At 39.4% G+C, this 21,112-nt stretch overlaps 1 protein-coding gene across 7 annotated transcripts in view; it reads left to right on the forward strand.

Annotated features, from left to right (window-relative positions):
- FANCC (FA complementation group C) overlaps window positions 1-21,112 on the forward strand; it is a 182,723-nt gene that overhangs the window by 69,811 nt on the left and 91,800 nt on the right. The gene's annotated exons all lie outside the window — the stretch shown is intronic.

Here is a 21,112-nt window from a genome sequence, read left to right on the forward strand (position 1 = left end):
TTGTTCAAGAGATTTCATTTTTGTTCGATTGTGAATTCCGTAAGACATAGATCCTCAGGGTGAGCTTTCCCCTGCCTACAAGAACTAATACTGAGTGGATTTAGAAACGAATGTACTCTCTTTCCTTCTAGCAATCGCCATCCTTTAAAAAATTATTTCTCCCTACCAATCTAGTTTAAATACTTATATAATTCATCTCCAAGTGCTTCTCTCCCTCTCTCAGAATCTGTGCTGAAAATTCAGAAGTGCCCTGGGAGCAGCAGTCTTTATTTCGTGTCCTAAAGTTTGTACCCTGGCCAGTGTGCTCAGACTAGCATCTGGTGCCCGTTGGCTCCTGTTGCAAACACCATCAAATCGGTTACCCCCCTGTGCTAGTCCGGATAGCTTAGGACTTCCTGAATTCTCCTGTCTGTTTCTGCTTCCTCTTGAAGGGCAGGCACACGTTGGAGACTGTTGTAGGGCTGGGTGGTGGCTGCCCTCACCACCAGCAAGTGGGCTCTTCTCTTCTCCGACGCTCCACTGTCATGCTGCAGTAACCCCAAGGACTCGCTGATGCCTGTCCGACTCCACTTAGTATGCACACGGTTCAGATTAGCTGCTTGGTGTGAGGAACTCACCCATCCAGATTCATGCGTGTGGTTTTTTTCTATCAATCTGACTGGAATATCATTCACTGCTTTTTACATTTCCTTTGTTTTACACAAAATTGCTGACGGAGATGACAAAGACAGTATTTGTATTTTTCTGTTTTAAAAGAAGAATTGAAGGGACAATAGAAGTGAAAAGGATCGAGGGAAGGAAAGAATGCAACATGTAATTGGAAGGAAAGTTAATGTAAAGACTGGAGAAAGGAACTGATACATAGGATTAGGGAAGGAAAGGTATGAAAAACAAGGCTGTAGAAATAGAACAACATATTTAGTTTTAAAGTTTTTAAATTGTTGCTTTTGTTAAGTTTTTGCTATTTTAATGATTATTTAGGATTTTTTTTTATTGACTAGCTCATTAGGTCCTGAAATAGGTCATCTAACAAAGTGTTTTTAGAGTAATTAGGTTAACTTTCTTCATTTAACTCATGACTATATTAGCGTAGTTTTCAGTTTCTAGCCTTGCAGTTTATTGTGTGGATTTCTCTTTTTTTGATACCATGTTCATATAATAGATAGGTACTAATTAAGTATAGCACAGAGAGGTAAAGCTAAACACTTAATTCCTACCTTCAGGGAATTTACAGACTGGTACCCAGGTCACTCTAGGGCAGTATGATTGGGTTATTGGTTGAGCTGTGTACAGGGGTGATGGTGAACAGACAAGGGACACTTCTTCAGTCTTGGGGGTTTGGAGACATTTCCTAGGGGAGATGATATAGCACCTTTGAAGTTTTGAAGGATGACTAAGAGAGCAAGGATGGAGTTTTAGGAAGGATATTCCTGTCGGCAGAAAGCATGTGCAAAGAGTGGTGGTGAGGAAGCAAATGCTGTGTTCACAGAACTGCGGGTGCTTAGACCCGCTTGAGCTTGGGATGCTGTAGGATTGATGATGAAGTGTAAAGCCTTATGTATGATTATAAGAAGTTTTTATTTTATCTTGAAGGCTATGGGGAAACCACCAACGTATTTTAATTAGAGAAGTCATATGGCCAGGTGTGAGTTTTAGAAACTTAACAGCTAAAGGAAGTTGATCTAGAAGGGGCCAAGGATAGCACTTTGGAAACTTGTAGTGATAAAGGTGAGAAATCATGAAGGCCTGAATGAAGTGGAGAAGAGGGGTCAGATTTATGATATTAACATGGTAAAAATCCCAAAGATGTAACGACAGATTAAACACAGATGTAGTTAGGTGTAGGTGAATTTAAACATAGTGTTTCCAGGAAAGCGAGCTGGTTTGCACAGAGGGTTGGTAGTCTCAGGGTATGGGAACAGTGGAGGCCGTGGGTGAGGGTGGATCACCCAGGGAGAGTACCTAGTGAGAGGAGGGGAAAGGGTCTGGGGACAACCGTGGAAGACACTGGCACTTACGGAGTGAGCGGAAGAAAAAGCTACAGTGTAGACTAAAATGGAAGAGTCAAAGAAGTAGAAGGAAAAAGGCAGCAGTGTTTCAAGAAGGAATGAGTGGTCATTCATATCTAATACTGTAGTGCAGCACTGTCCAATAGTAACAAAATCCATTCTGCATAGATAATTTTCGATTTTCCAGTAGCTGCTTTAAGAACTGTAAAAAGAAATAGGTGAAACAACTATTAATAATTTATTTAACCCAGTATATCCAAAATACTATTATTTCAATGTATAACAATGTAAAAATTATTAATGAGATTACTTTATAATCTCTTTTTCATACTAAGTCATTGTGAACCAGTATATATGTTACGCTTAGTTCAGTTGCTAAATTGTCATCGGAACTGTTTGAGCTGTTTCATAAAATACACAGTTGAAAAGTAGGTTCACATACCCAAATTGTTTTAAAGAAACTTAAAACTGAATCAAGTGTCTGTTTTCAAATTTAAATTTTATTAAAATTTTAAAAATTAAAAATTAATTTTTTCTTCACTGTGCCAACTACATTCGAAAATTCTCAGTACCCAGATGTGGCTAGTGGTCACTGTATTGGACAGGGAATCTGTAGAACATAAAGCAAGATAAGGATTGAAAAATTCTACTTGGATTTAGCCACTAAGGAGGAATGACCTTGGTGAGAACAGGTTTAGTGGGAGGTGGCGGGAAGTAGCCAGTTTGCTATAGACTTAAGGAATGATGATGAGGAAGCAGAGATGATAGACTTTGGTTACTCTTTGAAGAAACTTGGCAGTGAAGGAAGGAGAGAAAGTTGATTGAAACTGAGGAAGTTCTGAATATGCTTTACTGTGAGAAGACAGTGCTTACTAGCAGAGAGGACTTGAGGACTTAAGAGACTGGGGAAAGTTTCCCTCCTTATTGTACTAGGCAAGCCTGTAATACTAAGTGATTAGGAAGAAGATGTATAGAAATAATGTTAATTATTTAACTTTTAGCTGTCTAAAGCTAAGTACATATACCTATCACAAGTCGGTACCTTCATAATCGTATAATGTTGGCCATAAATGCAAGACAGAAGAAGGGTGTTGATTTATGAATCAGTCGTATATGCCTTGGGTATACTTTCTTTTATCTTGAAAGTGAAGTTTTAGAGTGACTTATTACACTTTAAGGATGTATAACTTGTCATCTGGCATCCTTCTGAAAATTATATAATGAGCCGTATTTTAATAATACTTGTTAGTTTCGTTCAGTGAGCATTTATTTGGTGCCTGATATGTGCTAGGCTGTTGTAATTGTGGTAATAAAGTCTTGGGTCATTCTGTGCTCCTGGAGCATCACAAATGTGATTCAAACAGACTGAGTCAAAAACCAAGAATTTCTTCTGTAAATTCTAGAATTCAGCAAAAATCCATGTTAATTATTAAATTTGAAAATGTTAGACTGAGTCAGTGAGTTGTATTTTTAGAACAGAGATGAAATAGGAGTTCTGTTTGATGTTTGCCATATGTTAGCCTTTGTTAATATATGTTGGAAATACATTAATTTTTTTGGAGTTTTAGTGGTAACCTCAAATATACCATCAAATAACCTCAGTGGCTGTTCTTACAGTTTAGAAAATTGTTTGAAGTCACAGGACTCTTTCACATCTTTTTGGAATATTTGATTCTTGAAAAACTTAATTTTACCAGTGAATCCATGGAACAGATACTTTTTGAGCACCTGCTGTTTGCCAGACGCTATGAAAAGTGCCAAGGATACAGCAGTGGATCTGAAGACAGTCTGCTCTCAGAGTGTTTAATCCAAAGGGAAGGTCTTCAGGCCTGCCAAATTTAGGGGCTATCTGTCTTCTTTGGGCAAGACCATACCACTATTATTTTTTATTCTGATGAGAATAAAATGGCAGAATGCCAAGAGTAGAGATCAGTCAAAGGGGTTTTACTCAAGTGAATAAATTTTAAAATGTAGTACTAAGCAATATCCAGTGTTCTCTGGATTGCCTCCAATTCATTCTTTAAAAAAAAAAAACTTTTAAATTAGAAAAATCTAACAAACATATTGAAAAGTACATGAAGCATAAATGGCAGGCTAAACAAGTTGTTGCAAATAAGTACCCTTGCGACTAGCACCGGGGTTCAGAAATAGAACAGAACAGAACATTGCCTGGCTCCTAGAAGCTCCCTGTCCCCCAGGTGACCCTTCCTGCTTATATGCCCTTTTGTCTCCCTCTAGCAGTAACTACTAGCCTGACTTTTATTTACATCGCTTTATGGTTTTACCACTTAATTATGCAGTTTGGCCTGTATTTTAACTTGGCATAAATGGAATAATGAAGTATGTATTTGTGATATTGTGATTTATAAGAAGTATGTATTTGGTCAATGTATATTTTTTTTATTTATATTCATTCGGTCTTTGTCTGCAGCTCCTGGCTCAGAGCTCCCTAAGTGTTGAGAGTGATAAAAAGGTAGCTTTGTTATGTTAATGAGGTGGCTTTTGGAAAGCACCTAAGGATGGGAGCTGGATGCCAGAAGAACCTTTGTAACTAGAGGGTTGGAACTTTCAGTCCTATATTCTGGGTTCCTGGGAAGCAAGACAAGGCTTGAGGTTGAATCAGTTGCGATCAGCCAGTGATTTAATCATTCAAAGCTATATAATGAAGCCTCCATTAAAAACCCAAAGGGCAGCCTTTTGACCCCTTTTTAGAGAGCGTCCACATGGGGGAGCTGAAATGTTTCTACATGCCACCTTGTTGAGCCCCAAGCCCTACAAGGACAGAAACTCCTTTGTTTGGGACCTCGTCCTATGCATCTCTTCATCTGACTGTTGATTTATATCTTTTACTGTCCTGTTATAATACATTGGTAATCTGGTGTGTAAATGGGTACTTGAGTTCTGTGAGACTACTCAAACAAATTAATCAAACACAATGAGGGGTCATGGGAAGCTGATTTATACCTCGCTGGTCAGACGTACAGGTGATAACCTGGACTTGGGATTGGCATCGTGAGTTGGAGGGGATCATTGGAACCTCCAGTTTGTAGCTGATCAGTTGAGGCACAGGTAACAACATGGACTGTCCTCTGAAGTACCAGTCTTAGCTTCTTTCAAGGAAGACATTTCAAATTTTATTGTCAAATGTATTAGTCTTTTCCTTTGTGGTTAATAACTTTGTACCTTATTTGAGAAAATTTACCCCACTTCGGGGGCATGAAGACCTTCCACATCGTCTTCTAAAAGTATATTGGTTTGCCTTTCTTTCCCATTTAGGTCTCTGATCTATCTACCTGTAACTGTTTCATTGTAGTCTAAGGTAGAAGTCCATTTTCACTTTGCTTCCACATGGATACCCCATTGTCCCAGCGCCATCATTGAAGTCTTTTCTTCGCTGATCTACAGTGATACCTTTATCAAAAACCAAGTGTCTTTTTATGTGCATGTATGATCCTAAATCTGTCCATTGGTCTTATTGTCTATCTGTGATGCTTAATTTTATGTGTTAACATGAGTAGACCATAGGGTGCCCGGATATTTAGTCAAGTATTATTCTGGTGTTTCTGTGAGGGTGTTTTTGATTGAGGTTATTATATAAATTAGTAGACCGAATAAAGCAGCTTAATGTGTATGGGCTTCATCTAAGCAGTTGAGGGGCTGAATAGAAGAAAAAGGCTGAACCATGAGTGAGAGAATTCCTTCTGCTCGACAGCCTTTGTGCTGGGACATTAGTTTTTTCTCTGCCTTTAGTCTCAAACTGAAACATTGGATCTTTCTGGGTGTTGAGACTGCCGGCCTTCAGACACCATTGGCTCTCCTTGTTTCAGGCCTTCAGGGTTGGACTAGTACTAAATAATCATCTCTCTTGGGTCTCCAGCTTGCTCTCGATCTTGGGATTTGTTGGCCTCTGTAATTATGCAAGCCAATTCCGTATAATCTCTTTATATGTGTGTATGCATAATCTATTCTATTTCTCTGGCGATTCCCGACTAAACACTATCTTTAAACCAGGGCCATACAGTCTTCATTAATGTGGCCCTAAACGTGTCTTACTCTCCAGGAGGCAGTCCTTCTATTTTGTTTTTGTTTTTGTTTTGTATCAGGACAGTCTTGGCTGATAATGGAACAGTGCATTACCATTATATATATAAATTTTAGAATCTGTTTGTCAAGTTCACCCAAGAACAAATAACTTGTTGGGATTTTGCCTGGCCTTGATTACAAGGTGAGACTCTCAGTGGCCACTGTACCCTTAGGGCAGAATTGATTATTGTCAGTTTTGTTAACTGTCAGCAAATTGAACAGTGCCTGGCATAGTAAAATTTTGAATGGGTGAATGAATTATTGATAAGGTCTATAAATTCGTTACTTCAAATGGTTTTCTTGATAATTTTGAAATTTTTTTGCTACATTCATTAGCTTAACCCATTGATTGATTGATTGGAGGGGTAATTAGATTTGTTTATTTATTTGTTTGTTCATATTTAATGGAGGTACTTGGGATTGGACCCAGGACCTTGTGCGTGCTAGAGACACAGTCTGCCACTGAGCTGTAACCTCCCCCTAGCTTATCCTCTTAATGAGGCTGATGAGTAGCTCACAGTGGGAGTTAGTAGTGTCAGCTCTACCATTTCCTAGTTGCTCACTTATGTTGCCTTCATGGTAACATCTTTAGTCTCTGATTTCTTTGCAAGGTTTGTTTTAAGCAATGTGTCCATTTGATGGTGACTTTAGTTAGACAATATAATCAGTACGTCTTACTTGCTGGCCCCACAGGAACTGTAATGCACATCCTGAGAGTGAATGAAAGTCTGAGGGTTCCCTGCATATGGTGGAGCCTCTGCTCTGTCCTCATGATGCCATGTGGACAGTGTGTGACACTTACTTGTAGACGGAATGAGGCTTCAGTGTTTATCTATTTACGAACTATTACTAAAAGTTAATTTCTTCTTATATACGAGTTCTAATATTTTTTCCACATCTCAGTGGATTGTCTTGTGTACAAATTGGAATGCACATCCCCAACTTCAGTAACTACTAGTTTAATTGATAAAATTCACATGCTACCTTGGTACATGCACCTTCTCCCAGCCTTTTCTCAGGCCTTACATCCTGCCATTTCCCTTTCTCTGTACCCCACACACAATGAAGGCCATTCCAGGCTCTTACTACATCCCAGAATCTACCACACTGGCTCCATTTGCAGCAAACATTTTCAGATTTGTACTTTGCATGTTCCTTTCCTCTGTTTGGGATGGATATCTACCCTGTTTTTTCTAAAAATCTCTTGTTTGAAAGATAATTTCAAAATCCAGCTCATTTGTCACTCTCGTTTCTCTTGTTCTCCCTAAGTAGAGTTGCTCTGTTTGCACATTAGCTGTTATTTCTTAGTCTTCATGTTGAAAGTAATTGCGTTACAGGTATCTTTTACCATGTTCAAGGGCAGGGGCAGCGTCATGGTTATCCTTGTAGCTGAAGCTTATCTGGTTTTGTGTCTACCATATACTGTCAATGCTCAATAAATGTTTGTTGGATACATGATTGTTGTCGAATGACCAATGATATTTTAATTTTTACCAATCTTAATTTTCCCTAGTTTTTAAAATCAACATTCCTCATACCCTGAAGTGTAAACCATGAGTATTCTCTTCAGTGGAAAAATGTATTTCTTGCTAATAATCAGTAAATTACTGGTCTGAATTATACATCGTTTCCTGACCCAGCTGGCATGGGTCAGTTGTGTGAAGCTGTTCTGTGTTGAATGTGCTGCCTCTCAGCCTCCTAGCCCTGCCAAGGAGTGCACTCAGGACTGCTGCACTGAAGGGTCCCTGGGGGAACTATTGGAAGGGCCTTCCTTTGCACTGGCTCTGTTTCATTCCTCTGAACAGTAGTAGAACTTATCATTTATATAGTTTTTGGGTTTGTTTTTTTTTTTTTTTCAATCTGTTTTGGAGTGTGGTACCTGGGACCTGAACATCTGTCCTTGAATTTGCTTCTCTTTCTTCCTCTCATTTTATAGACTTCCATCCACTGAAGACACTCTTTACCTTGTGACTTGATTTCTCCATCAGAACGTTTTTCCTGCTTCTCTTTACCTGTGTTATATACTGACCTGTTGATTTTTCTATGCCCTTTGTGCACTTTATTTAATATTAAATATTTTACTTCTATATTTACTTCACTAATTCTTTTTCAGTTTTTATGATACTTTTTTTTTTTCATAAAGAGCCTTCCTGGGATTTTAGTGTTATGTTTTACGTGTCTGTCAATGCTGCATTTAAACAGAGGTGCAGGAGTGAGCATCTCTTGTAGGCAAGGCCTTGAACTGGGTGCTTCTCATAGATGATCTCATGTAAGCCTCACAGCAGCCCTGACAGGGAGGTATTATTGGCCCCATTTTAATGGATGAGAAAATGGAGACAGAGATTAAGTAGCTTGTTCAAACATACATAGCAAATAAATGGTGGGTTTGCAGTTCAAATCCAGATCTATGTGACTTTGAAGCTCAGGCCTCTTGGACCATATTATGTTGGTACAAAGGTATGGAATTGAATGGCTCAGGTTTTAGAGAAAAGTTATCACTTCAAACATTTTGTCTGGTAGATATATCAAATATTCTGAGTTTTGGTTATATTGTATAACACTGTATGTTAAACTTTGCTGTCCCTCAGCTTTATAAAGGCTTTTTGCCTCTAAATGCATATGATAGTCTAATCCCAGTATTTAGGCAAAGAAAAATAAATTAAGAGGTACAATTTCCTTTTATTACTTTTCCCCTACTTTTCTCTCTGTTGGAATCTAATAAAGAGTAGTTTTGTAGTTTTGCTTTGTTTTTTCCTTTTTTCTTTTATCCTCAGTGGGGGCCGTCTTTGTGCTTTCCCCCTGCCATGCTTCACTGTGCTAGTATCTCCAGGAGAGGAGCTTTTATGCACATCTGGTGTCCTGGATTATTTGCATCTAGTGCCCCAGGTTTTGCAGCTGCAGCCCAGGGGACACCCCTGGAGTGCCTTGCTCTAGAGGACCAGGGCAAGGGGCCTGCATTTCTAGGTCCCATAGGAATATAACAATTGGAAAGACAGTTCTTGGCAGTCTTCCACCCCCAGGGCACTGCACAAATGGCGACAGAAACACACCTCCAGTCTTTCTGATAAAGAAGCCTATTTGCATGTCTGGGAGCTTTGGCTTGAGGCGCCGGCTTCTGGGCTGACACACTCCTGGAGGCTTTTGGAAATACTTTCAGGAGACGGAGGCTGGTGAAGCAGTCACTACGCTCTCCCTCTGCCTCACTACAGCTTGCCAGTATCTCCCAGAAAGGAGCCTATTTCTTGGTCTAGCACCCTTATTTTGGTAGCTGCTGCCAGGGGACAGCTCTGTATCACCTGGCTCTGGAGGCCATCAGGACTTAGACTTACAGGTCCCACACGACTATAATCAACAGAGAAAGGGTTCTTAAACAACCACTGTCCTCCACTAGCAAGAGGCAGCAGACCCAGGAGATCAGTCTTTCTGTGAACGAGGCCTGTAACCTCGTCGTCGTAGCTGCAGCCGGAGGGGCAGGCTTCTAGTTAAACATGCATCTCAAGAATGACTGTTAACCTTTCCAGAGACCTCAGAAGGTGGGCACTACCTTCAAGCCAACTGGTTCCCTGATTTTTACAGCTGCCACACAGGGGAACACTCCTTAATCACCTGGCTGTGGTGGCCGTGGGGGCTTGTATTCCTGGGTCTCACAGACTTTTACAGTTGGACATTTCCAGGTCGCCTTGTCTAGAGACCATCAGGGTTTCTGACCCATAGTCCCACATGACTGCATATATTTGCATACTTTAAAAGCTGCTGCTTGCAGGCCTTGCCTCCTGCCTTAAACTAGATGCTAACTGAGATCCCTCCCTTTGGGACACTGGCAGGTGTTGGCACATGCTCAAACCCTAGGAGCTATTAAAAATAAAATAGGCTGCTTGGGCAATCATAAAGGTACAAGAGACAACCAAGGGATAGGGCAAGGTTGAATAAAGGTGAACTTCCTACACAAGTCTACCCCTTCAATGAGAAGGTAGCTGTCTCATCTAATACACAGAAACAAACACAGAGTCATGCAAAATGAGGAAGCAGAGGAATATGTTCTAAATGAAAGGACCAAATAATGAAACATAGATAAGTAATTATCAGTAGCTCCTGATAAATAATAATTAAATAATAGCTGTATCAGTCAGACAAAATAGACTTTAAAATAAAGACTATAGTAAAAAGCAAGAGCATTACATAGTGACAAAGGGGTCAGTCCAACAAGAGGATATATCAGTTGTAAATATGTATTCACCCAACATAGGAACACCTAAATATGTAAAGCAAATATTAACAGACCTAAAGGGAGAAATAGACAGCAAAGTAGGGGACTTCAACACCCTACTCATATCAATGGATAGATCATCTAGACAGAAAATCAGTACGGAAGCCTCAGCCTTAAATGACACATTAGACCAGATGGACTCAATAGATACGTACAGAACATTCCATTCAAAAGCAGCGGATATTCTCAGGTACATCTGGAACTTTTTACAGGATAGATTATATGTTAGGCCAAAAACGAAGTCTTAAAAGATTTAGGAAAATGGAAATCATATCAAGGATTTCTTGGACCATAATAGTATTAAACTGGTAATCAATTACAAACATAAAACTGGAAAAATTGACAACACACTGCTGAACAACCAAAGAAGTGGCAAAGAAATAAAAAGAGAAATAAAAAAAATGCCTTGAGAAAAATGGAAATACCACATACCAAAACTTACGGGATATAGCAAAAGCAGCTCTAAGAGGGAAGTTCATAGTGATTCATGCCTATCTTAAGAATCAAGAAAAATCTCCAATAAACAGTCAATAACTTTTCACCTCAAATAACTAGGAAAAAGAAGAATAAACAAAGCCCAGAGCCAGTAGAAGGATGGAAATAACAAAGATCAAAGTGGGAATAAGCGAACTGGAAACTAACAAGGCAACAGAGGAGACCAATGAAAGTAAGAGCTGCTGCTTTGAAAAGATAAACACACCTTTAGCTAGACTCACCAAAGAGAGGGCTCAAAGGAATAAAACCAGAAATGAGAGAGGAGACGTGCGCAAAGGATCATAAGGGACCATGAACGATTATATGCCAATAAAATGGACAATCTTGAAGAAATGGATAAATTCCTAGGAACGTACCACCTACCATGACTGAATCATGAAGCACTGGAAAATCTGAATAGATAGACTGATTACTAGGAAGAAGGTTGAATCAGTAATCAAAATCTTCCCAACAAACAAAATTCCAAAATTCTGGAGCAAGATGGCTTCACTGGTGAATTCTACCAAACATTCAAAGAAGAATTGATGCCAATCCTTCACAAACTCTTCCAAAAAAATTGAAGAGGAGGGAATGCTTCATAACTCATTTTATGAGACCAGCATTACCCTGATACCAAATCCAGACAAAAACAGCACAAGAAAAGAAAATTACAGGTCGATATCCCTGATGAAGATGAGATGTAAAAGCCCTCAAGAAAATATTAGCAAACCAAATTCAAGAATACATTAAAAGGATCATATACCATGATCAAGTGGTATTTATTCCAGAATGGTTCAACATCTGCAAATCAGTAAGTATGATACACCACATTAACAAAGTGAAGGATAAAAATCATACGATCCTTTCAATAGATACAGGAAAAACATTTGTCAAGTTCAACATCCATTTGTAATAAAAACTCAACATGGTGGGTATAGAGGGAATGTGCCTCAACATAATAAAGGCCATATGACAAGCTCCCATCAAACATCATACTCAGTGGTGAACAGCTGAAAGCTTTTTCTCTGAGATAAGGAACAAAGAAGGATGCCCATTCTTGTCACTTTTATTCAACATAGTGTTGGAAGTCCTAACAGAGGAATTAGGCAAGAAGAAGAAATAAATGGCATCCAAATTGGAAAGAAAGAAGTAAAACTATGACTGTTGGCAGATGTATAGAGAAAACCCTAAAGACCCCACCAAAAACTGTTAGAAATAAACAAATCCAGTAGAGTTGTAGAACACAAAATCAGCAAACAGAAATCTGTTGTGTCTCTGTACACTAATAATGAACTATCAGAAAGGCAGATTAGGAAAATAATCCTATTTATAATTGCATCAAAAATGATAAAAATACCTAGGAATAAATATAACCAAGGCACTGAAAGACCTGTACTGAAAACGGTGAGACACTAATGAACGAAATTGAAGAAGGCGGAAATAAATGGAAAGATGTACTGTACTTATGGGTTGGAAGAATTCGTATTGTTAGAATGAACATAATACCCAAAGCAACCTACAGATTCAGTGTGATCCCTATCAAAATTCCAATGGCATTTTTCACAGAAATAGAACAAACAATCACAGAATGAATGTGGAATCACAGAAGACCCTGGATAGCCAGAGCTCTCTGGAGAAAGAACAAAGCTGGAGGCACATACTCCTTGATTCAAACTATATTACAAAGCTAATAGTAATTAAAATAGTGTGGGATTGCCATAAAAACAGATACATGGATCAGTGGAACCGAATAAGGAGCTCTGAAATAGACCCACACATATATGGTCAATTAATTTAGGCCAAAGAAGCCAAGAGTATGGAATGTCTCTTCAGTAAATGGTCTTGGGGAAACTGGACAGCCACATGTAAAAGAATAAAACTAGACTGTTTCACAGCATACAGAAAAAGTAACTTGAAATGGATTAAAGACTTTAGTATAAGACCTGAATCTATAAAACTCCTAGAAGAAATATAGGTAGTAAGCTCCTTGACATCAGTCTGAGCAGTGATTTTTTTTGGATCTGACCTCAAAAGCAAAGGGAAGAAAAGCAAAACTAAATGAGGACTACATCAAACCGAAAACTTCTGCACAGCAAAGGAGATCATCAACAAAATGGAAAGGCAGTTTACTGACTAGAAGAAAATATTACAAATCATATAAGGGGCTAATATCTAAAATATATAAACATACAACTCAACTGCAAAAAAAAAAAAAAAAAAAAAAACCAGCAGAGGACTTGAATAGACATTTTTCCAAAGAAGACATACAGATGGCCAACAGGCATGTGCAGGCTCAGTGTCACTAATCATCAGATAAACTCAAATCAAAATCGCAATGAATATCACTTCACACCTGTCAGAATGGCTGATATCAGAAACACAAGAAATAACAAGTGTTGAAGAGGTTGTAGAGAGATGGGAACCCTCCTACACTGTTAGTGGGAATGTGAATTGGTGTAGCCACTGGGAAAACAGTATGGAGGGTCCTCAAAAAGTTAAAAATAGAGCTACTATATGACCCAACAATTCTACTTCTGGGTATTTGAGGAAAATAAAAACACTAACTTAAAAAGATAATTGCATCCTCATATTTATTGCAGCATTATTTATAGTAGCCCAGATGTGGAAACAACCTAAATGTCCATCAGTGGATGAAGGATGAAGAAAATGTGGTGAATATATACAATGGAATACTATTCAGCCATAAAAGAGTGGAATCTTGCCATTTGTGACAACATGGATGGACCTTGAGGGCATTGTGCTAAGTGAAATATGTCAGAGAAAGACAAATACCATATGATCTCACTTATATGTGGAATCTAAAAAATAAACAAACAAAAAAACCCAGGCTCATAGATACAGAGAACACTTATGCTTGCCAAAGGGGAGGGATTTTGAGGGGTGGGTAAATAGGTGAAGAGGGTTAAAAGGGACAAATCTCCAGTTATAAAATAAACCATAGAGATGTAATGTATAGTATGGTGACTATATTGCATGTTTGAGAGTTGCTAAGAGAGTAAATCTTCAAAGTCCTTATCACAAGAAAAAAAAAATATAAGTATGTATAGTGACATGGTAACTAGACTTATTGTGGTGATCATTTCCCAATATATAAAAATATGGAATCATTATGTTGTGCACTTAGACAAAAAATGTGGTTCTTGAGTGAACCCCCCAATTGTATGTTTTATCTTTAGTGTAACACATTGTCCGGGCATCCTACCGAGAGCATCTCACATTGTCAGAAAACCAGTGTTCCCAGAGATGATGGTGTTGTGTAGACAAGCAGGGGACTCAGAAGAAACAGGCAGTAGGTTTGATGCAGCACAAGTGCATTAGGCATTGGTCAGCCAAGGGGGCAGACACCAATACTTTGGAAACATGATTATGTCTAAGCTATTGGTAATTTGTTATTTGTTGTTGTGTTGGTTGGGATTTGAAAATGCTAGCCTAATGTGACTGAGATATAGAAACTTAGGGAAAGAATTATTGCCCACATTTGAATGGTACTTTAAAAGGCAAAATAGCATTTTCCTGGGAGTGATTAGTGAAACATAGCAGAGGCAAGATGAAATTCAGGGTCAAAGCTGGGATAAAGTTTTATTTGTCCAAAGGATGCTATGAATAAATAGCGAATTTAAGAAAATACTTAAAATTTCTTACAAGTTGCTTTAATTCGTACTTGACTCATAGTTGTTTTTTTTGCCACCACTCATTACGGAAGACACATTTTGAAGACGATATCTTTAAAGAGTGAAGGCAGCATCATGGTGACACAGGACTTCCCTCAGTTTAGTCTCCCTGTAATATCTGTAATTAGGCAACTATCAATGAACAGAAGTGCCTCTGTGGGATCTAGCACCATACATACACCAGGGGCCCCCGAGTCTCACTGTTGGAGAGCAGAGGGAATGAAAAATGCCCACTGAACTGAGAAGGCACCTTGAGACCAAAAAATGAGGCAGGCAGCTCTCTGTTACCAATGGATCAGTTTATCACAGGGTAACTTTTACTCACATGGTGGGATCTAGATCAGGCAGACAGTGATCAGGGAGCATTCACAGCTGCACTCTGCACTGCTGAGGGGCCAGTGGGACAATTTTACTGTTAATCTAGGGTATGGGGGTAAGTGCTTGGAAACTGGACATGCAGTCCTAAGTTAAGATTTATGAGTAAGTAACTCGTATAATGGGTCCCAGGAATACATCAGAGAAGGTTTTCATCACTGAGGACTAACAGAGTGTTGAATCTACCTGGTCCTAATGATTACTAAACATTGTCTATTAACTACAGAGCCTTGACCACAGGGAAGTGATTCACTGCTCAGCATAGTCCTGTGAAAGGACAGGAGAAACTGTAAGGCCCTAAGGTGGCATCAGTTATGCTGACAACCATATACTCGCCTTCCTGTGCATTGGGTAAGAGGCAGAAAAACTTCCGGTTTGGGTGTGGAATTGGCAGGAGCTTGTGAACCTGCTGCTTTGCTGGGGCACCTGGAAAACACTAATATGGGCAGATACCGATGGATTCAAGAGCCTTGTGGAAGTCTAGGTTTCTAGAGGAGAAATTGTAGTACTCCTTTAGAGAAAAAATTCAAGTTTGGAAGTTTGGGCACGGTGGAGTGGGGCTGTTCCCTTTTTGGCTTCTGTGAGAAAGAACAAGGTGAGAGTGGAGCTCTCTAAGGCAAATGAGTCAGCCCCAGCCGCCACGATGAATTCTGACTTCATGTTGGTATGGACCATGATTTCAGGCATTTGAAGTTTGGAGTAACAGGAAACGACTGGATTTTCAATCAGTCAATAGGACCAAAGCCTGCAGATTTTATAGGAAGAGAATTAGACAAAAATGTTAAAACTTATAGGTTATGTAGTTCTCTTTAAGTGTAAAGTATATTATTTTTGTTATAAAACTGGGAAACTTTGAGCATTCTTATTTATAGACAAGTTGAAATATTCTTGATATCATATATGTATAATGTATAGGCATGCCACTAAACTTAATATTTGGAGACTTGAGAGGGAAAGAGACTCAATTTGATCTGGTTTGAGTATTTATTATCTTCCATTGTCTTTTTTTTTTTTATCTTCCATTGTCTTTTTCAACTTCTTATTTGAACCTTACTGACTTTTCCTGAAAATGGAGATTGTAACAGTTTCTACCTCATAAATTTTTAAGATTAAATGAAATAATCTATGTAAAGCCCTTAAAAGATAGAGAAAGGAGGGAAGGAAGGAAGGAAAGAGGAAGAGGAGGGGGAAGGGAAGAACGGAGGGAGGAAGGGAGGAAGGAAGGAAGGAAGGAAAAGACAGAGAAAGAGAAAAGGAATCCTTCCCAGCCTCAGTTTATTTCACTTTTTCGCAGAACCCTGAAGTGAGATTTTAATATATTTGTCACCTCATACTCATTTCCATAGTAGCAGATTGAAATGGCATAAACTAAAAAAATGAGATTCATCACAGGATCTTGCCAAAAGAGAGACTGGCCTGCAAGTGACACTTGTATCCCATTTATAGCTTAGCATATAAGGAAGGATTGGCCGATGTAAGTTTCTTTTAAAAATATCCTTTCCTTTGATTTGCATCCCCATAAAAATTCCTCTTTAAGTCAATTATGAGCTGTATGCCTCTTTTTTTCTCCACGTTTGGAATTTTCAAATATAGTGTGACCTTGATGAATCATTATTTTTAAAAAGCTTGTTTGCAGCCTCCTTTGGAAAACTGACATAACTCAGATACTTTATGGACTTGATTTTTACTTTCTGCAAATATTACATGTAGATCATCTCCGAAGAATAAAGCACAAGTATAAACTAATGTTCTAAAAATAGTGTTTGTTAAGACTTGCATGATTCAAAGGTACAGGCTTAAAATTGAATATAACAAAAAGTCAGATTATTAAAATGGAGTGAAGTTACGCACAGAAGAATTCTCCTACTAAGGTGAAACAGTCCTGCATTGGAGATGATGGTCCTTTTTTCATCCATGGGCCAGATACAATGTAGAAAGCAAGCTTTGTGCTTCTCTGGACTTCTTACACATGAAAGCAGTCTTGACCTGGTAAAGCTGCTCACTTGCATGAAAAGCATTTAGACTCTGTTCTAGGTGACGTTGGCCTCCTCCGACCAGGGACTCAAAGCTCATGTAATATGTTTGCTTGCAGTGTCCACGCTATCTGGAATGGAACACTGGTCACTGGACAGAGAGCTCCTTCGCTGTCCTTCACACTGCTGGGGACAGCAGAGGGCAGAATTTTCTTCATGTGGCCTTGAAAATATATCTCCATTTTTTTCCTGAATTGAAAACTTAAAAAAAATTTCTTTTACTAAAAAAAAAAAATTAAGAAATCAACTGTTTAAGCAGTCAGCTTAACCAGATGTTAAATTCCACAGAATTGGATTGTGTCTGTTTTGTTTAGCATTATATTTCTAACTTATAGCAGGCACAAAATTTAAAACTGCTGAATGGATTAAAATTAAGCAAATTTTAATCATTCAGAATTTTGTTCATTCTTTTTCCTAAAGTATAGATTACCAGACTTTGATATTATATTTTGAGATGAAGCTGTTACAAGATCAAATATAGAAAGAGCCATGATAGAGGTATAAATTATTGTGTCGTTGAGGGAAGGCAGAGAGATGTGTATGTGCATATGCACTAAGTCCTAAGCTTACATCTTCAGGTCAGACCTCTCCTCTCAGCTCCAGACTCATAACTGCTTGTCTCATGTCTCCACTTGGATGTCCAAGAGCGTCTTAAACTAAACATGTCCAAAATGAATTCCTATCTTTTCTCCCAAATTTATTTCTCCTACAGGCCTCCTTAATGGAGGTAAAAGCAACTTTTATCCTTCCTGTTTCTCAGATCAAAAAGTCTGGAATCATCTGTAGCTACTCTTTCCACATCTAATCTATCAACAATTCTGTTGATTCCATCTGTGAAATACATCCAGGATCTTACTGCTTCTCACCGGCCTCACTGCTTCTGCCACCATCCAAGCCACCATACCTCTCATCAGGACCACTGCCGTATACCTCATCTGTCTTCCTGCTTGCCTCTTGCTCCCCTAGAGTCTCAGTCCAGATGATCTTATTAAAAGCACCTCTGCTCAAAACCTTTCAGTGATTTCCTGTATTGTTTAGAGTGAAATGCATTGTGTGTTTGGCTTACGAGGCTGTCCATGATCTGGCCCTAATGACCTCACTGATCTTCTCTCCCTTTTTCTCTCTTCACCCCGGCCATGCTGGCCTGGTTGTCCTTCACGTGTACCCAGCAACCTCCTCCCTGGGGTTGATGCAAGTGTTTCCACAGCTCTTTGCCAGAGAGCCACATGGTTCTTCTGGCCACAGCTCGTGTGTTGCCTTATCTGGGAGGCCTTCCTCATCATTCTGTCTCAAGTCCTCTCTGTCCTTATTTTGAGTTGTTTTTCTTCTTAGTGCTGATCATCCCCTGGCATACTGATTTTTTTTTTTTAATCTTCCTGTTACCTCCCAACTAGGTTACAAGTTCCATGAAAGCAGAGATTTTGTTCTAAAGCCTAGAACAGTGCCTGGTACATAGAAAGCATTCAGTAATATTTGCTGAATGAATAAATAAATGAGTATGATTTTAAATAGTAAAATCTGGTGGTGGTGTTGGGTGGGGGGAGGGGGTTTCTACTTGGAAAGAAGAGAATGAATAGACAGAAGGTTGGACATGGCCAAGAAAAAAATGGAAACATCTAAAAGTGAATTTTCCTAAATACGTATTTTTTCTAAGTAAGTCTATTTTTTTCCCTAAGTAAATATAAATAAGGTAGTGGCTTTAGTATTGAAAATACATTTGAGAGTATGTTAGGGCAGGACTTAGTACTGATTAGTTGTTAGGAAAGGAGAGAGGAGTAGTTAAGAAAAATGTTGAGGTTTGGGGGAACTAGTAACACCTGTTAGAAACCACTTGAGATACAGGCTATGAGAGGTAGGCAGTTGGAAATCACGTTAGATTCTTAACTCTTAAAACAGATTAAAAAATGTAGCTTAAGGTTCAGTTGGGCTACTCTGGATTTGGTAGACCAATCAGCCAGTTGCAGCTGAGATGAACCACCATAGGGAATAAGCCTTCCTGGCTAAGCACTGTGTAGCAGCAGATCAGAACGCACCCTTTCTGTGGGCAAGGCAGGTCCGAAGGGTGCAGGGAGAGGAGCGTGTGGTGCTGGACACTTTTAGTTTCTTCTTCCAAATTGACCAACTAGGTCAGTTCTCCTGGAGAGGCCAGAGTGAGGGGATTGAGAGATGATGCTATAGGTTGGGCTGTTTGGAAATCTGACTTTGAGATGGAGATTGGTGTGCAGGGTGGGTGTGTTCTGGGGGAGTGACAGCTGTGTAAGGAAAAGGAAGGAGGCAGGATTGTGCAGAGGGAAAACTATCTGCATGTCATCTCCACAGAAAGCTCTGCTGTGCCTGCAGGGGTAGAGATGGGAGACCCTACAAAGCTCTCCTGCTTTGGGGAAGAGGACTGGGCCTTTATTCTGTGTCCATCAGTCAATGGGCTATGACTACCCTGGGAAGGGGGTGTGATTTTAGGCAAGGCAGAGATGCTGAGGATGGTATAGACGTGACATCACAACATCCTTCCAGATACCAAAACTGTCCCTTCCCTGCTTTTCCCTCCTGGGGAGTGGGGGAACATTCTGTCTTCTCTGGAAACTTGAGGAGGGAAAATTTGTTTCCCTCTAAGAAAGACTCGTAGGTTTCGGACTTGGGTATCGTGGTGGTTGGTAGTACCATTCACTGAGAAATGTAAGGGGAAGAGATGGCAGGATCCCTGACATAAGCCAAGAAAGGACGTACAAGAGGGAGGAGGAGATCAGGTCATCCTGGCAGCTGCTCCATGTTCCTCTTCTCTGCCTTGTCCCGGAACAGTGCCATGTAGAGACCTGTCTCTCTCCTGCCTTCCCCACTGCTTTTTGTTGTCCCTATATATACATCCTTGGGACCACAGTGTAGGGAGTATAATACTAGTTGAGTCTTCTTCCATTTCTCTTCCTATCTGTTATTGAGTAGAACTGGCTGGGAACAGGCCACTGAGAAAGGAAAAGTGTGGAAAACTTTTTTTATAATCTTGCCAATGTATTTTCCTGGGGCTTTGGAAACTACCAAAGCTGTTTGCCATACTGTGTTAGGGTGGTGGAGTCTGGTAGTAGGCTCAATTCAGCAAATACATAAGTAAGTCCGCAAAATGACATTTGCCCTACTAAATATCATGTTTTTGTTTAGTCTGATAAAGTTTTCTCAACATTTCATAGTTTTGCAGTATAAACATGATATTTAGCATTTTGCAGGGCTCTGGAAAATGAAAATCACTGTTATCCTCATTTGCAAGTATTTTAAGTCTATTTGATGTGATCAGCAGTTCATTGCATATATGAAGTCTAATTGTGAGTGTTTTTTATGTCTTTATATGTGCGTGTTTTGAGGGGGTGGAAATACGCTGAACTTATTATTAAACTTCCTAGATTGAAAATCTGCTACCTCTGAAGGGGCAAAATGAGATACCATTTGTATTCTTGGCTGGGTTTTTCTGTTTTTCATTTCATTTAGGTGGAGTTCTGCTTATTATAACTCTAAATCCTATCAGGTTGTGTTTTAGTAAGTTGCCACCGCTCAAATAAGCCAGATTAAGACATTTATTGCCAATTAGGAACAGGATGTTTGAGATGTTTAGTGATGTTCTCCGGATGACCTGTTTTATGTTTTCTGTTTGTTTTGTTTTATTTTTGTTTCATGATCATGTTGGCTTTTGCATTAAACTGTAGCTTTAATTGAGTTGGCTTGGTAACTAGAATATTGACCAGATCCCTTCTCCAATGTGCAGCTCCTTTCTCATTCCACGACTCCCCCCCCACTCACCCCAGTTCTCTTACTGTGCCCCAACCTGAGTCTGGAGTGAGTGGAATTTTTAGATCTGTGTATTACAGATAAATACATGTTTCTAAGACATAGGCTCACTGTGTTTCAATCTAAATTGCTTGGATAGTGCTCCTTGGGCTGTTTAGGGATAAATCCCCGTGAAAAGCAAATTGAAACAGTAATATCTCTGGTGGGGGGCTTTTCTTAGTGAATAGCTGCTGAGGAAGGGCTTTGTGGATGTCTGCACTACATGTGGTGGCATGATCTCTACATCTGTTTTGAAGTTCAGTTGCTTCGCAGACCACATGTGTGTTTCTTTAGGGGGCTGACATCCTTCCCAGGATCCAGGCACTGTAAGCTGATAACTATAACTGGCTCATTTTTGACCTAGAGATT

Source organism: Camelus bactrianus, chromosome 4, assembly GCF_048773025.1.
Source record: "Camelus bactrianus isolate YW-2024 breed Bactrian camel chromosome 4, ASM4877302v1, whole genome shotgun sequence".
NCBI classification, from domain to species: Eukaryota; Metazoa; Chordata; class Mammalia; order Artiodactyla; family Camelidae; genus Camelus; species Camelus bactrianus.